The sequence below is a fragment of the Chenopodium quinoa genome, unplaced genomic scaffold (genome assembly GCF_001683475.1).
Source record: "Chenopodium quinoa cultivar QQ74 unplaced genomic scaffold, ASM168347v1, whole genome shotgun sequence".
Taxonomy (NCBI): domain Eukaryota; kingdom Viridiplantae; phylum Streptophyta; class Magnoliopsida; order Caryophyllales; family Amaranthaceae; genus Chenopodium; species Chenopodium quinoa.
The window spans coordinates 2,101,363-2,114,180 of NW_018743955.1; the positions used below are offsets into that span (position 1 = coordinate 2,101,363).

Sequence of the window (12,818 nt, forward strand, 5' to 3'; positions counted from 1 at the left end):
TAAACACTCACCTTTTTTATACTTTATTACTACGGTGGAGGTTTCCCAACAAGAAGGAGTCCATAAGTGTTCTAAACAGAGATCTAGCAAAGAGAAGTGGTAAGTTCCCGAACACTTAGTTAAATCACATTTATTTTCTTGTTTAAAAAGACTTTAATTAATTATTTAGTGTTGTTTGATCACCTTTGAAATAATTAATTAATCAATTCCACATAGTATCTTGCAATAAATAAAGATTAGAATTGAATTATATAATTGTTGGTTGATCATTTAAGCTAAGGCGGATATTGTTTATTTTCTTGTCCTTTTCATGAATTTGATTAAATAAAAATAACGACATTACGATGTAATTCCTACGTGAATTAATGCTTGTAAATAAAATTAACTAACATAGTTTTAGGTATCGCGTTGCATATATTGTTTTGTGATGAAATTGTAAAAAAAGAAGAGCTAGTAGAGGCCGCACTAGGGCTAGGATAACGATTCCCCTCTAAAAGGAACATTATTTTAGTACCCTCGCTCCCGAACTCATTTCTGGTTAGGACCAAAAATAAAGAGTGACATAATAAAGTATGAATATTTCATGCAAAGCCACGGAGGCAAATTATACACCATAATTATAACAGTCCAAGTACTATGATTAGTGCTCATATTACTAAATGGATTAAAACCATCACTAGCCAAACCAAGTCTAACATTTCTAACATCTTGAGCAAAATCAGGATATTTCTCATCAAAACTCTTCCAAGCTAAAGAATCAACCAGATTCCTTTGTTTCCCATCCTGACTACTTCCCTTTTTATGCCATCTCATTAAATTGGATGTTTTAGATGACATAAAAAGACGCTTTAAGCGGGGTATGAGGGAGAAATGACGTAGCACCTTTGCTGGACTACTTTTCTTTCCAATTGAAGGATCTTTCCATCTCGAAACATTACACATAGTACAAATTTCATCATTAACCTTTTCTTTCAAACACAACATACAATCATTTGGACCTACATCAATTTTAGTGTATCCCAAACCTAAGTCTGCTAGGACTTTTTTCATTTGGCAAAGATTCTTTGGAAAGTTTGAACCTTTAGGAAGAAGCTCATTAAAGAATTGTAGCATACCCATTCAAGCATGTATCACTCCAACGATGCAAACATTTCATGTGATAAAGTCGAAGAATAAATGACAAAGTAGTAAATTTATCACATTCAGGATATAATTCAGTTTTAGCATCTTCCATAAGCTTTTGAAACTTTTCAGCTTCTAAATTCAGCCCCCCTCACCAGGTTCAGGATATTCACCTATGCTATCATAAAAATTAGGAAACCCAAAAGCATCATGAAGTAATCCATGCATATCATCAATACTAAGATTTGACTCCTCATCACTATGAGATTCATCATCTAAGCCTGATGGTGAAGGTTCTTCCCCGTGAAAAACCCATACACTATTAGCATAGTTTCTATCAAAACCCTTACAAAATAAATGCTCACAAACATCTTTAGGATCAAGATACACAGTAACTGAACATCTCCTACATGGACATTTAATCCTACCATTTAAAGCTGAGGCATTAAATGCAGAATTTATGAACTGGTCTACTCCTTCCTTATATTCTGGACAATTTCTTGGCATACGAACCCATCTCTTTTCAACATCCATGATACAAATTCACACACCTATCAAGCCCAAGTAAAGCCATATTTAATTAAGTCATTATTAAAATTTCAATTAACAGAAAGCAAAAGGCTTAGAGCCATATCCACATACTGTTCAAGTAACATATATATATAACAAGTAGACATGCATGCAAATCTATCACATTACACCCCATCAATAAAGTAATAATTAATCATACAACTTACACAACATACAAGTTACTATATTAACTAAAAAGGAAATAAAATCAATAGCAATGTTTAACTATAATGGAATAAAGTATGATTATAATAGTGGAAAGAGATAGTACCAACAAGAACTCAATTCGCTAAGTATAGATTTTCACCAACGCAACCAGAAATATAACAACAACACCAGTTGATCTGAGGAGCTTAACACCTTTGATTGTATATAATATCAAAATAGCTAGCTGCACGAAACAAAATTAAAACTTTATTTTAGTATTAGATTACAATAAGCATAAGCCGAACAACATGTAACCAATCATCACATTACAATAGCCAAGTATAGAAACATAATTAAAACTTACTCCCACCCTAACCAATCTACCCTCAAAACCCCACTGGTTTGTAGAAGCTACATGTTGCATAGTGTTAAACACTCCTTTTTATCCACTACCCTTCTAATCATCACATTACAATAGCCAAGTATAGAAATAAAGTAAAATACTAATTATTTCCTAACCTTAACAACATGCATTTAGTTCATTAAGAAGTCAAATCCTAGTGTCCTAACATCTTACAAATTATGTATCCCACCACTTGTTGCTACCACCAGAACATAATTTTATTTTTTCGTAATTAATAATTAATTAAATAAGAGTATACACACCCCCTGTTAATACTCCTTGCAAATTCTGCCTCCATTTTGACTTCTTAATTTGGCTCAATTTTAATTTACATCCATATGAAATTATACAATTTTATAAAAACAAAGTATGAATATAATTGCATTAATAAACAAAATGTATACGTTCGTATTGCATAGTACAAATTCTTAAATGGACCTAGTTCACATTAATTTATAGTGGACCATTAACATTAGAGAAAGTATGACTGTTTTATTAATAAAAAAAAAAGGGTCACTATAATTAAAAAAAGGTCACTATGTTGAAATAAAAATCATTTTGGTAATGTATAGGCCTAAGTGGTTATTTTTGTAATGAAATACTTTATATACTGATCAAAATGAATAATAAAGGCCACTATGTTAAAATTAGGGTAATAGCGTCATATTTCAAGTTCACAATATTATTAAACTTTGTAGTAGTTTTAATAAAAGTTACTATGTTAAAAATAAGGTTACTATGTTAAAAATAATGGTCACTATATTCAATATAATGTCAATTGCATGTGTATAGACCTCGGGTCCACAATAATATTATTGTGGACCATATTATTGTGGACCACGTCCACGCAAGTCGCAAGTCTTTTTGATTGCATAGTAGTATATAGCCTATCGATTTCTATATAGTATGTCAACAAATTTAATATGTTAATCTACTCAAAATATAATTATGTATTCAATCTCCAGATTTAAAGCATATATAATTATAAAAAATAAATAAATAAATAAAGAGAACTTCACCACTTATAATAAAAGGACAAATAAGCAAACATATACAGACTAGCAGGGTAAAACGAGATAAATTAAGGAAGTTTAGATCTGTATATTGACACATTAAAATGAAAGAAAATTTGCAATTTCTTAAGAAATACTCATGGATAGAATTAATTTACAAATTTTACTCAGCTAATTAGACTAAAAATTTAGAATTATACATCAAATTGGGTTAAAATTGTTGCTTAAAAGATCAAAAAACGAAAAATAAAGAGAACATGCTAATAAAAGTAGAAATAGTGATATTGACATATACCCAGATGACAAATTCCACTTAATTGCAATAATCTTGACCCAAATTACATAATTAAGTATAAAATGACAAAGATAAGTGGACAAAACAAAACAACTTTACTAATAAGTGGAAAAAAACGAACCAGTGGGAGTAAATTGTTGGGTGAATTACATAATTTGAGAAAAAAAAAAAAAAAACCCACCTTCTTTGTGTTGATAGTTATAATTTGCGTGGAATCTTGATGTTAACGATGAACAAAGAGATTGTGCTTGCTTGATGATGACAAACCCTAAGAATGTACTTGCTCATATGATTTTTTCACTGGTGGATCGAGAAGACAAAAGGAAGGACCTTTTTTTTTATGAATTTGGTTATGGTTACATTACCGAGGTGAAATTTTAGAAATAAAATACTTTAAATTTTCCCTAACATTTTAATGTACCGCCCGCGTGAAGTTTGTGGGCAAAGGCTACGTATACAATTGTTGTATGTGATCCCCATATACATCTCTCATTTGTCATGTTTCTATTGGCTAAAATAATAGGCACAAGTTTCATTAACTTCAATTTATATTTGACTCCTAATTTTCTCCCATTTTCCATTGATGTGCCTAATTCCTAATAGTGTTGTATGTAGGGACAATATACAATGATTGTATGTGTATCAGCTCTCAAGTTTGTGAATTCATTAGATGTACTAATGGGCTTTAGTATCAAAATAATGTGTTACTATACGTGTCTATTTGTAACAGAGTTAATTTCGATACCAAAAAAATCTATTAGTGTCGGAATATTTCTGATACTATGATGTCATTAGTATCAGATAAAAAAAATTCCGACACTATTGTAAAGTCTAATATAGAGATTAGTAAAAATCCAAGAATTAGTGACAGAAAAAAAATATCCGATACTAAAAAAATCTTTTAGTATCGAAAATATTTACTGATACTAAAGACTCTTTTTCTAGTAGTGCCATGACAGAAAAACGACGTCCATTCCTCTTCATTCTTATGCTTATAAAGGTTTCGACGTCTAGGGAATGTCTTTACTCCATTAGCCTCAAGGTTTTGTGGCTGATCAACAATTCGCAAGCACTCCATGAGCCAAATCTGGAAAACAAAAGGAGAAGAAAAATAAAATCAGTTTGCGATTTTTTTACACAAGCAGGTGGCACGTGCAACCAAACCAGTTGCTCGCAGCGAAAAAGATTGCGCTGGTCATGCCAGCGCAACTTCGTGACTTGCACTGATAAACGCCGAAAAAAAAAAACTTACGTGTAATAGGAGTGGACTGACCGTGAAACCGTTTTCGTTAGGATCTCCACTAAGGCGATTCAAGCACAGAACAGTTTCCGCCAAAACCAAAGGAGCGGGTGAATGACATCCCTCTATTTTCTCTACTATGGACACCATGGAATAATCTCCGTATTTTTTGCTTGTCCTAAGTAAACAATTAACAACAAGACAATAACATAAAGCACAAATTTTAAAGCGTTTTTAGTCATGTTGTCACGAGGGGCGACAAAATGTTCAATAAATTGAATCAAGTTCACGCCTTCTTCAGTTCCAATGTTGGTCATATCATTGTCGGACAAGCCAAAAAATCTTTGGAATATAGGTTTGGGATCCGACAAGGTAGGCGAATAAGTCACATGAGAGTATTTGTAGGGAAACCTAGCAAGGCCTCAAACTCACCGGGAAGGGGGACAATTTCGTCCCCTTTGAACAAGAAAAGATGGTGGTTAGAGTCCCAATGGTTAACTGCGGCATGAAGAAAATCAAAGTTAACCACTAGTTGCATATAATTCAATAGAAGGTCTAAGTGGTAAATTTTGAAAACTATTTTGTTCTCGGTTGAAAGGGAAGTGACCCATTGCTTCAAAAGTTGTTCAAAGGTCTTCACCATTGTTCAAAAAAAAAAACAGAGAGAATGAAAATTTAGAGAGATTAATTCTTTTTAGTTTCTTATATTACTAAGCGAATGAATGCGAGATGATCAAAAGTCTACACGAAACCACGTTTAAATAGACCCAAAAGGGGTAAATTTTCGGCAAATTCTGCTTAAAGGAAATTTCACTAACATGTGGCGCGCGCAACTCATGAGTTGAGCGCGACATCCGCGCGTAACAGATTTACATGCACGCAACAGCCTCGCGCAACTCACGCAGTTGCACGCGTCTCCCCTGACGCGGCATGTGAGTTGGGTTTATTTCCGTATTTTGGCTCATATAATGACGGAATCTTTACGAAATCTTAAGACGAATCATATGCTTGCCTTCTAACACTTTGTGTCCCTTTTCTTACCTACTTTCTTATTTTCATTTTATTTTCTTTTTTTATTTTTTATTTTATTATTTTCTTTTTTCTTATTATTTTCCTACTTTCTTTTTCTTTTTATTTTCTTTTCCTACTTATTTTCTTTTTTCTCTTTTTTTTTCTTTTCGCCTTCTTTTTCGAGTTTGGTTATTTTTTCGAGGAGGGTAAGTCGGGAACCCTTTCCCTCCCTCGAAATTTTTTTTGCTAATAATTATAAAGTACACATGGAAACAAAAAAAAATATAATAATGACATATATACAAATGTGTCATATGTACAAAAATGCAAAAAAAAAAAAAAATACATCTGTTTCCTAAAAAAAATAAATGTGTACAAGAGAAATCAGGGTGCTCGACGACTACTAGACGGTTGCTACACATTCTGCAAAATCCAAAACGAAGATTAATACATGAAATGTAATAACTTCGTTGAAAAGAAAAGAAATAAAACTTATCGCGATCAAACGATGATCACGGCATGATAAAGTCACGAGGGCTCTTCAATAAGCAGCTCAGAAAGCACGTAAAGTCCTCACCAGGCCGTTCACGGATTCCCGCGGAACCTGTTCCAAATATACAAGGACAATTAGTAAACAAATGTATATGAAACAAAAATAAATAGAAATGTTTAAGACATATACACCAAAGACATACCGATTCAACCGTCTCAGGTACAAACAATATCCCCTCGTCATCCTCTTCTGCTGAAAGGGTCTCACAAATTACCGATCCGACAGCATCGGTATACATGATCTCCGCTGTAGGAGGCACCCAACCACCTAGCTCGACCCGCCAAAATATATATGACAAAAAACGATAAAAGGGTCCAAATTTCGAAAAATAAATAGAAACAAGGAAAAGAGAGAGTTAGAGTACTAACCGGAACAAAAGCCGAAAAAGGAGTCAGCCTGGATGCTATAAAAGCCGGATAAGAAACCTCCGGCAGCACCAGCTGCTCCGCTAGATAACCAAAGATCGCCTGAGCTCGATCCTCGGTAGATGACAGGGTAAAGTCGTATCCCCTTAATCAAAAGTAATTCATAAATCCTTTAACTAATGTAGATAGGGAAGTAGGGTCGAATCCACAGAGAAACGAGTCTTTCTAATCCTAATTAATTAAAGTAATCTAAATTATAAAGTAACTAATATGTAAATTTGGATATAAAACTAAACTACGAAGATTAAGAATAAGGATAAAACAATATATAAAAGGATCTAGGGCATAGGTTCACCAATAAATAATATTCTAGGGTAAAACATAATAATCATTCATTAATGCATACATTAATCAGATCATAAAGGGCTTTCGCTACGTATTACAATCACACAATTAATCTACCGGTATTAAATCTCATCTCTCGAATCTCGACTTAACCATTTATAAATTAACCTGCCTATTGAAATTAGACCTAAACATTAATACTCATCTGTCGAATCTCGAATCAATATTGTCAAACTCATGCATAAAAGATCTGCGCAAATCTAGTCACAGAGCATTAAATCAATCAATAGGAAATTAATCTAGCATTGACAATTAACAACAATAAATCACCCCTTCGTATTATTTATGGATCCCCACAAACCCTATAAATAAAACTACTCACACATAATTAAATATAAACAAATCAAAGTAATTAAACAAAACATGATCAAAGGAATAAAATAAATAACTAAGATTAAGAGAAGATAAATCGTTACCAAAATAAATCTCGAATTAAGAAAAGAGTTAAGAACAAAGTATATGAGAGAGAAACTAATCTAAAAGCTAAGTAGAGAGAGAAAATCTAAAAGAGAAGGTAATTAAAATTCCGTACAAAAATCGTACTTAAACCTCCCTAAAAAAAATCCTAATTGAAAACTAATCAGATCCCCTAAAAAACACGCGCCCGATCGGGCGAAGGGCCGCCCGATCGGGCCCGCCTTTTTCTCTGCGTACTCTTCTAAACAGCCGCGCCCAATCGAGCTAGCAGCTCACCCGATCGGGCGCGCCTTTGGTCACGCACCAGCGCACTCTCGCGTCACGCCCGATCGAGCTAAGCTTGCCCAATAGGGCCCTTGCTTCACCTCGAGGCTTGGAACTTCAATTGGGCTTATTTTTTCGGCCCAATCCGGATATCCACTTAGGGTCTTGATCATTCGGTCCAAATACCTCAGTATCCCAATTACCGAGCCCTTAATCACCGGCTTGATGACTCTAACCGGTCTTGGGCTTCAAAGATGGTCGTGCTCCTCTAATTTCCGTAGTTGATCCATGAAAATCCGGGAAAATGCTCCTAAAGTGCAATTTCCTGCAAAACTCCACCAAAACTACGAAAACACTAGAAAACACCAATTAGTAATAAAAGTGGCTCTAAAGAACCAAAAACACTACTAATTATGACCAAGGGACGGGGGTTAAATACTATATAAAATAGATATATCAGTAGACAGCAAGTTCGAACGCAGCATCCGGATCGGAGGATCCGCAAGAACCAAAGGCTCCTCGGACGAAAGCTGCCAGAGAACACGCTCACCTAAAAACCAAGCGCCTGTCCTCGATCTAGAACACTGAGAGTCCTGTATAGAGGGCCGAAACGGCAACGAACCATGCCAGACCGGATAGCCTCAAGGACTCCGACGATCAAACTCCAAGGACGGAGATCGATCTATAAAACACAACCACATGAAAAATCATCAAAAAATGAATAAAATAAAAAAAGAGCACATGTAGTTGGAATAATCACCGACGCACGAGTCGCTGAAAGGATCCTCTGGTGAAATTCGCTGGCAGAAGTAGCTCTTCTCTTCTTAATCGCGACCAATCGATGACCGATAGGAAAACGAGTAGCTCCAAGCACCCTGGGGGCTAAGAAAGGCAGCTACGAGTATCCCCAAGCCTGAAACTGAGAATAGATAAGCCTAATGGAAAAAGCAAAAGTAATAACTTAAAGAAGCTTAAAACACATACCTCGAAGATACGACCATGCCACGTAAGCGAGATTCAAGGCACCTCAGTAACTTCCGCAGAATCCATCACCCGGGTCGCCTTGCCCATAGCTGTAAGCATGCGGGCATACGACACCTCCGCCCAACTCAGGTCACCTACTTGCCCCAAATAACTGAAGCAAATAAGTAACCCAATGGCGAAACGCTCTCCCGGATCACTTAAAATGGTGACGGAAATAACGTGAGCAATGTATATTTGAGCCAATGGCGAACTACATGACTACAAGCTCGCCTCCGAAAGGAAAACCCGTAATCATAGAGAAGTCGAAAGGGGTAATTATCATCTCTCCCCATGGAAAGTAGAAAGTGTTGGTAGAATCCCACCAAAACTCCAGCAATCCACGGAGGAAAGCTGACGATGTAGGTTGACTCGATAAATCCCGAAGAGCCGCCAGCTAGGAGTCAATCCCATAAAGTGCTACAATCTCCTTTGCCACCTCAGGAAAACTCTCAAAACGGGCTCGCATGTCACCAGAACCGTACAAACGCATGCTAGGCTCACTCTAAGGAAAATAAAGAATAGAAATTAAAAAAACGGTCATGGTTTAAAAAGAAGAAGAAAAAAAAAAGAAAGAAACAAAGGCGCAGAAAACTCACGATGCTGCACCACCCTCTAAACGAAACGTGATGGTCTGGGTCCCACTTAAGGACCCTAGGGTCCCAGTTGGGAGGAGCCTCCCAAACCACATTCTCTTGGTGACGTCGATCGGCCGCGATGCGTTGCTCTCGAACCTCCTCTCGAGGACGGGTCACCCTCTTCCGAGAGCGAACTGCCTCGTTCGGACCACCGAGAACCTCCTCATCATCGACAAATGGAGGCGAGTCCATGATATGATGGATAAAGTTTCTTTAATTAGTTTACTTTATTTCCCAAACTAAACTAATATACATATTCTAGACCCATTTTAACAGCATAACGGCTGCCGATAGGGCAAAACACGAAAATCGAATGCCACCCATACTTGGGGGCTACGATACTTGCAGTTAAACTCAGTAAATGGGGGCTTTTAACACCAACAAAAGCCATCCTATACTAGTTTCAACTAAGTATTCAAGGGATTGTATTCCAAAATCTCAAAGAATCAACTACTTTTAGACGAATAATAGTAATATAAACCCAATTATCATCTACCAAACAATTTTAAAGTTCGAATATGGCAAAAATAAGCTAAGAGTATGTTTCGCGCCATTTTTCAACAATTAAAAATTCACAAAAATGAATTATGAAAGTAATATTAGTTCCATCACTATAATATACTTCATAATCAGCAATTATAACCAAAATGAGCAAGAAAAAGCAATAAAATCAAGCAAAATTCGAAAAAAGCAAGAACGAACTTGAACAAAGAAATGCTCATACAAGGTTCAATACTTAACCATTTTTCATGAAATTTGTTGCAAAACACTCCTTAAACATAGCATGACAACATAGAGCAAACAATTTCAAGAAAAATGAATCGAATCTAAAACCCCCAAATTCGAAATTTGGGGTTTAACGATTCGAAAATCGTTCGAATTCAACCGAAAAAGAATATATTTTGGCAAAAAAAAACTTACATTGGATTACGGCAAATATGAATTAAGGACGAAATTTTATTCCTCTAGCTTTGAAAATCGCAAAAAACCGAGCTTCCTAGAGAGAGAAAGGGTCGAAAATGGCGAAGGAATGAGAAAGAAAGAGTGAAGTGAAAAATCGCATTTGCGATTTTCACTTTACTAACATAAATGTCGCGCGCAACTAAATCTGTTGCGCGTGACATACCAGCGCAACTCTGATCGATGTGCGCGCCTGGCCTGTGCAACCCTCTGAGTTGCGCGCGTATACCGGTTATTAAAAGACAGAGATTTTGATTTTGATCTGTTTGATCATTTTTCAACGGTTTTTTCTCGTTATTAGACGTAATGGCGCACAAATTATCAAAATATTTTTAAATTTCTTTGCATATTGTAGTTTGTTTTCTTCTTTATTAGTTTTTTACATCATTCTTGCATGCACACCGTGCTTTGTGCCTTCCCCAAGCATACGTTTTGAATGTTTTTCGTAAGAGTGCCTTAAAACGTTCCGTGGTGGTGCTTACGTAAAAGCACCAATAGACAGGTTTGTTATTTTACTATACTGACGTTACAAATTTCCGGGTTTTCTTCTTTTTTCACGCCCGAAGCAAAAAGGAAGGCGTTTTCATGCAACGTAAAAATGCAAATGGGGTATCGTACGACGCAAAATTGTATGGCGTAGGTGTTGCGTAAAATTTCACTCAGCCTAAGCTTTGCGAGATCTACCTCTCGGGACTAAAAGGTAGAGAATTACTGTAGGCGTTAGCTCACGAGTCGACAGGCGCGTCGAACCTTCAGGAACAAGCACTTCTTGAATTGTAGCAAATACGGTAGTTAGTGCGCTTACTAATTTACCGGACATTTAGGATTAGCTATATTAGCCCTATATCGAGCTATATCCAAAGACTTTTTTTTTCCTGATTTGATCTATGAAACTATTAATTGTTTTATATGTAAAGACAAAGTTATATTTAGCTAGTATTGATGTAGTATGCAACATGTTTAGTACAAAACAATTTTTGTCAAGCTTTAATTTAAAATATTTAATATTTTGTACAGATTTGTAAATGGTATGGTTGACTTATTTATATTACTTATTTTGTATGTTATTAACTTAATATGTTCCACCTTCCAATTGTTTTCCTTAATTTCCTTAAATTAAAGATAGGAGAAGAAAAAAGGAAAAATAAAAAGGCGGGAAAATTATTCATAATGTAGTGACAAGTGTCATTACTTATTTGCTTTTAGTATAGGTATAAAGATTTCATGCTTGAGTAGTTTATTTCTAGGATTTGGTAATCCATGTTTATACAATGAATCTTGATTGATATTTTTAATATTTTGATTTTTAATTTCTCTAATTGATAGTGTTTTATTGTTAATCTTGCAACTTGATCAATTGTTTGATTAATTCATGTTAATAAGAGTTTGAATCGAAAGATCTTACTTTTAGAGGCTTACCTACAATTAGCAATTCTGATTATGTTAGCGACCGAACTACATATGTTGAATTGAGAGCGTTAAGACCCGACAGTAGGCTTAGCAATTGCTCTAGATAATTGATTGATTGAATTGTTATTGCTATTTGACAGATTTAGAACGATAAGCATGGTGAACCATAACCCTATGTCTTTTTATTAATTATTTTATCCCTCTTTTAATTTAGACTATATTTCTATCCCAATTTCGTGACATAGTTTAGTTTCACCAAATTCTTAAAGGTTAGATTAAATAGTCATCTCTTTGTGGATTCGACCCTACTTACCCTACTACATTGTTAGCTGGTTTTGTTAGGAATTTATTTTTGACAGGTGTACGACAACCTATCATTGTTCTACCCGGCTCACCCTTTGGGCTAATCCAGATTCGGGGATCAGCTCTGAGCGGTTAAGTTTTAGTCCCTTCACAATTGTTGTTGCGGGGGATCGAACACAGGTTCTCTGTACCAAATGTAGTCCCAATCACCACTACACCAACATGCAATTGGTTACATAAATGAGGTTTACGAAATATGATAAAACCACATACTTGTATATCTTTGGGTGGGTGGCTGATGACAATTTGATAAACCACGTTTACCTCATATATGATAACTATATTCACTACCAATTTGGTGATTTTTTTTTTCCTGAAAGCTACTCTTTCAATAATTATGGAGTATTGTTTTTTTTTCTTCTGTATTTTATAAAGCTTTCCCAAACTTCTAATTTTACCATTATTATATTATTAATTTGAAAATAATACATCTCTCTTTGTCTAATTATTTTAAGGGGTAATCAGTCCCGTTTCTAGAAATGTATGGACCTTAAGCATAATGTAAGAAAAGGGTCCCTTATGTAAACAAATTTTTTATAAGCAATAGACTTAAATAAGACAGTGAAACGAACTTATATTATTTGAATAGTAAGTCTCCATACACAATTACGTAAACAAAATT

The 12,818-nt window shown here is 35.1% G+C and overlaps 1 long non-coding RNA gene across 1 annotated transcript; it reads right to left on the reverse strand.

The window, feature by feature from the left end:
- Positions 1-556: 556 nt before the first annotated feature.
- LOC110689549 lies at positions 557-4,095 on the reverse strand. Its single transcript, XR_002504913.1, has 3 exons — positions 3,732-4,095; positions 1,964-2,083; positions 557-1,673 (listed from the first exon to the last, which is right to left on the reverse strand). It is a non-coding gene; the product is annotated as an uncharacterized LOC110689549 (long non-coding RNA).
- Between the last annotated feature and the right edge of the window lie 8,723 nt (positions 4,096-12,818).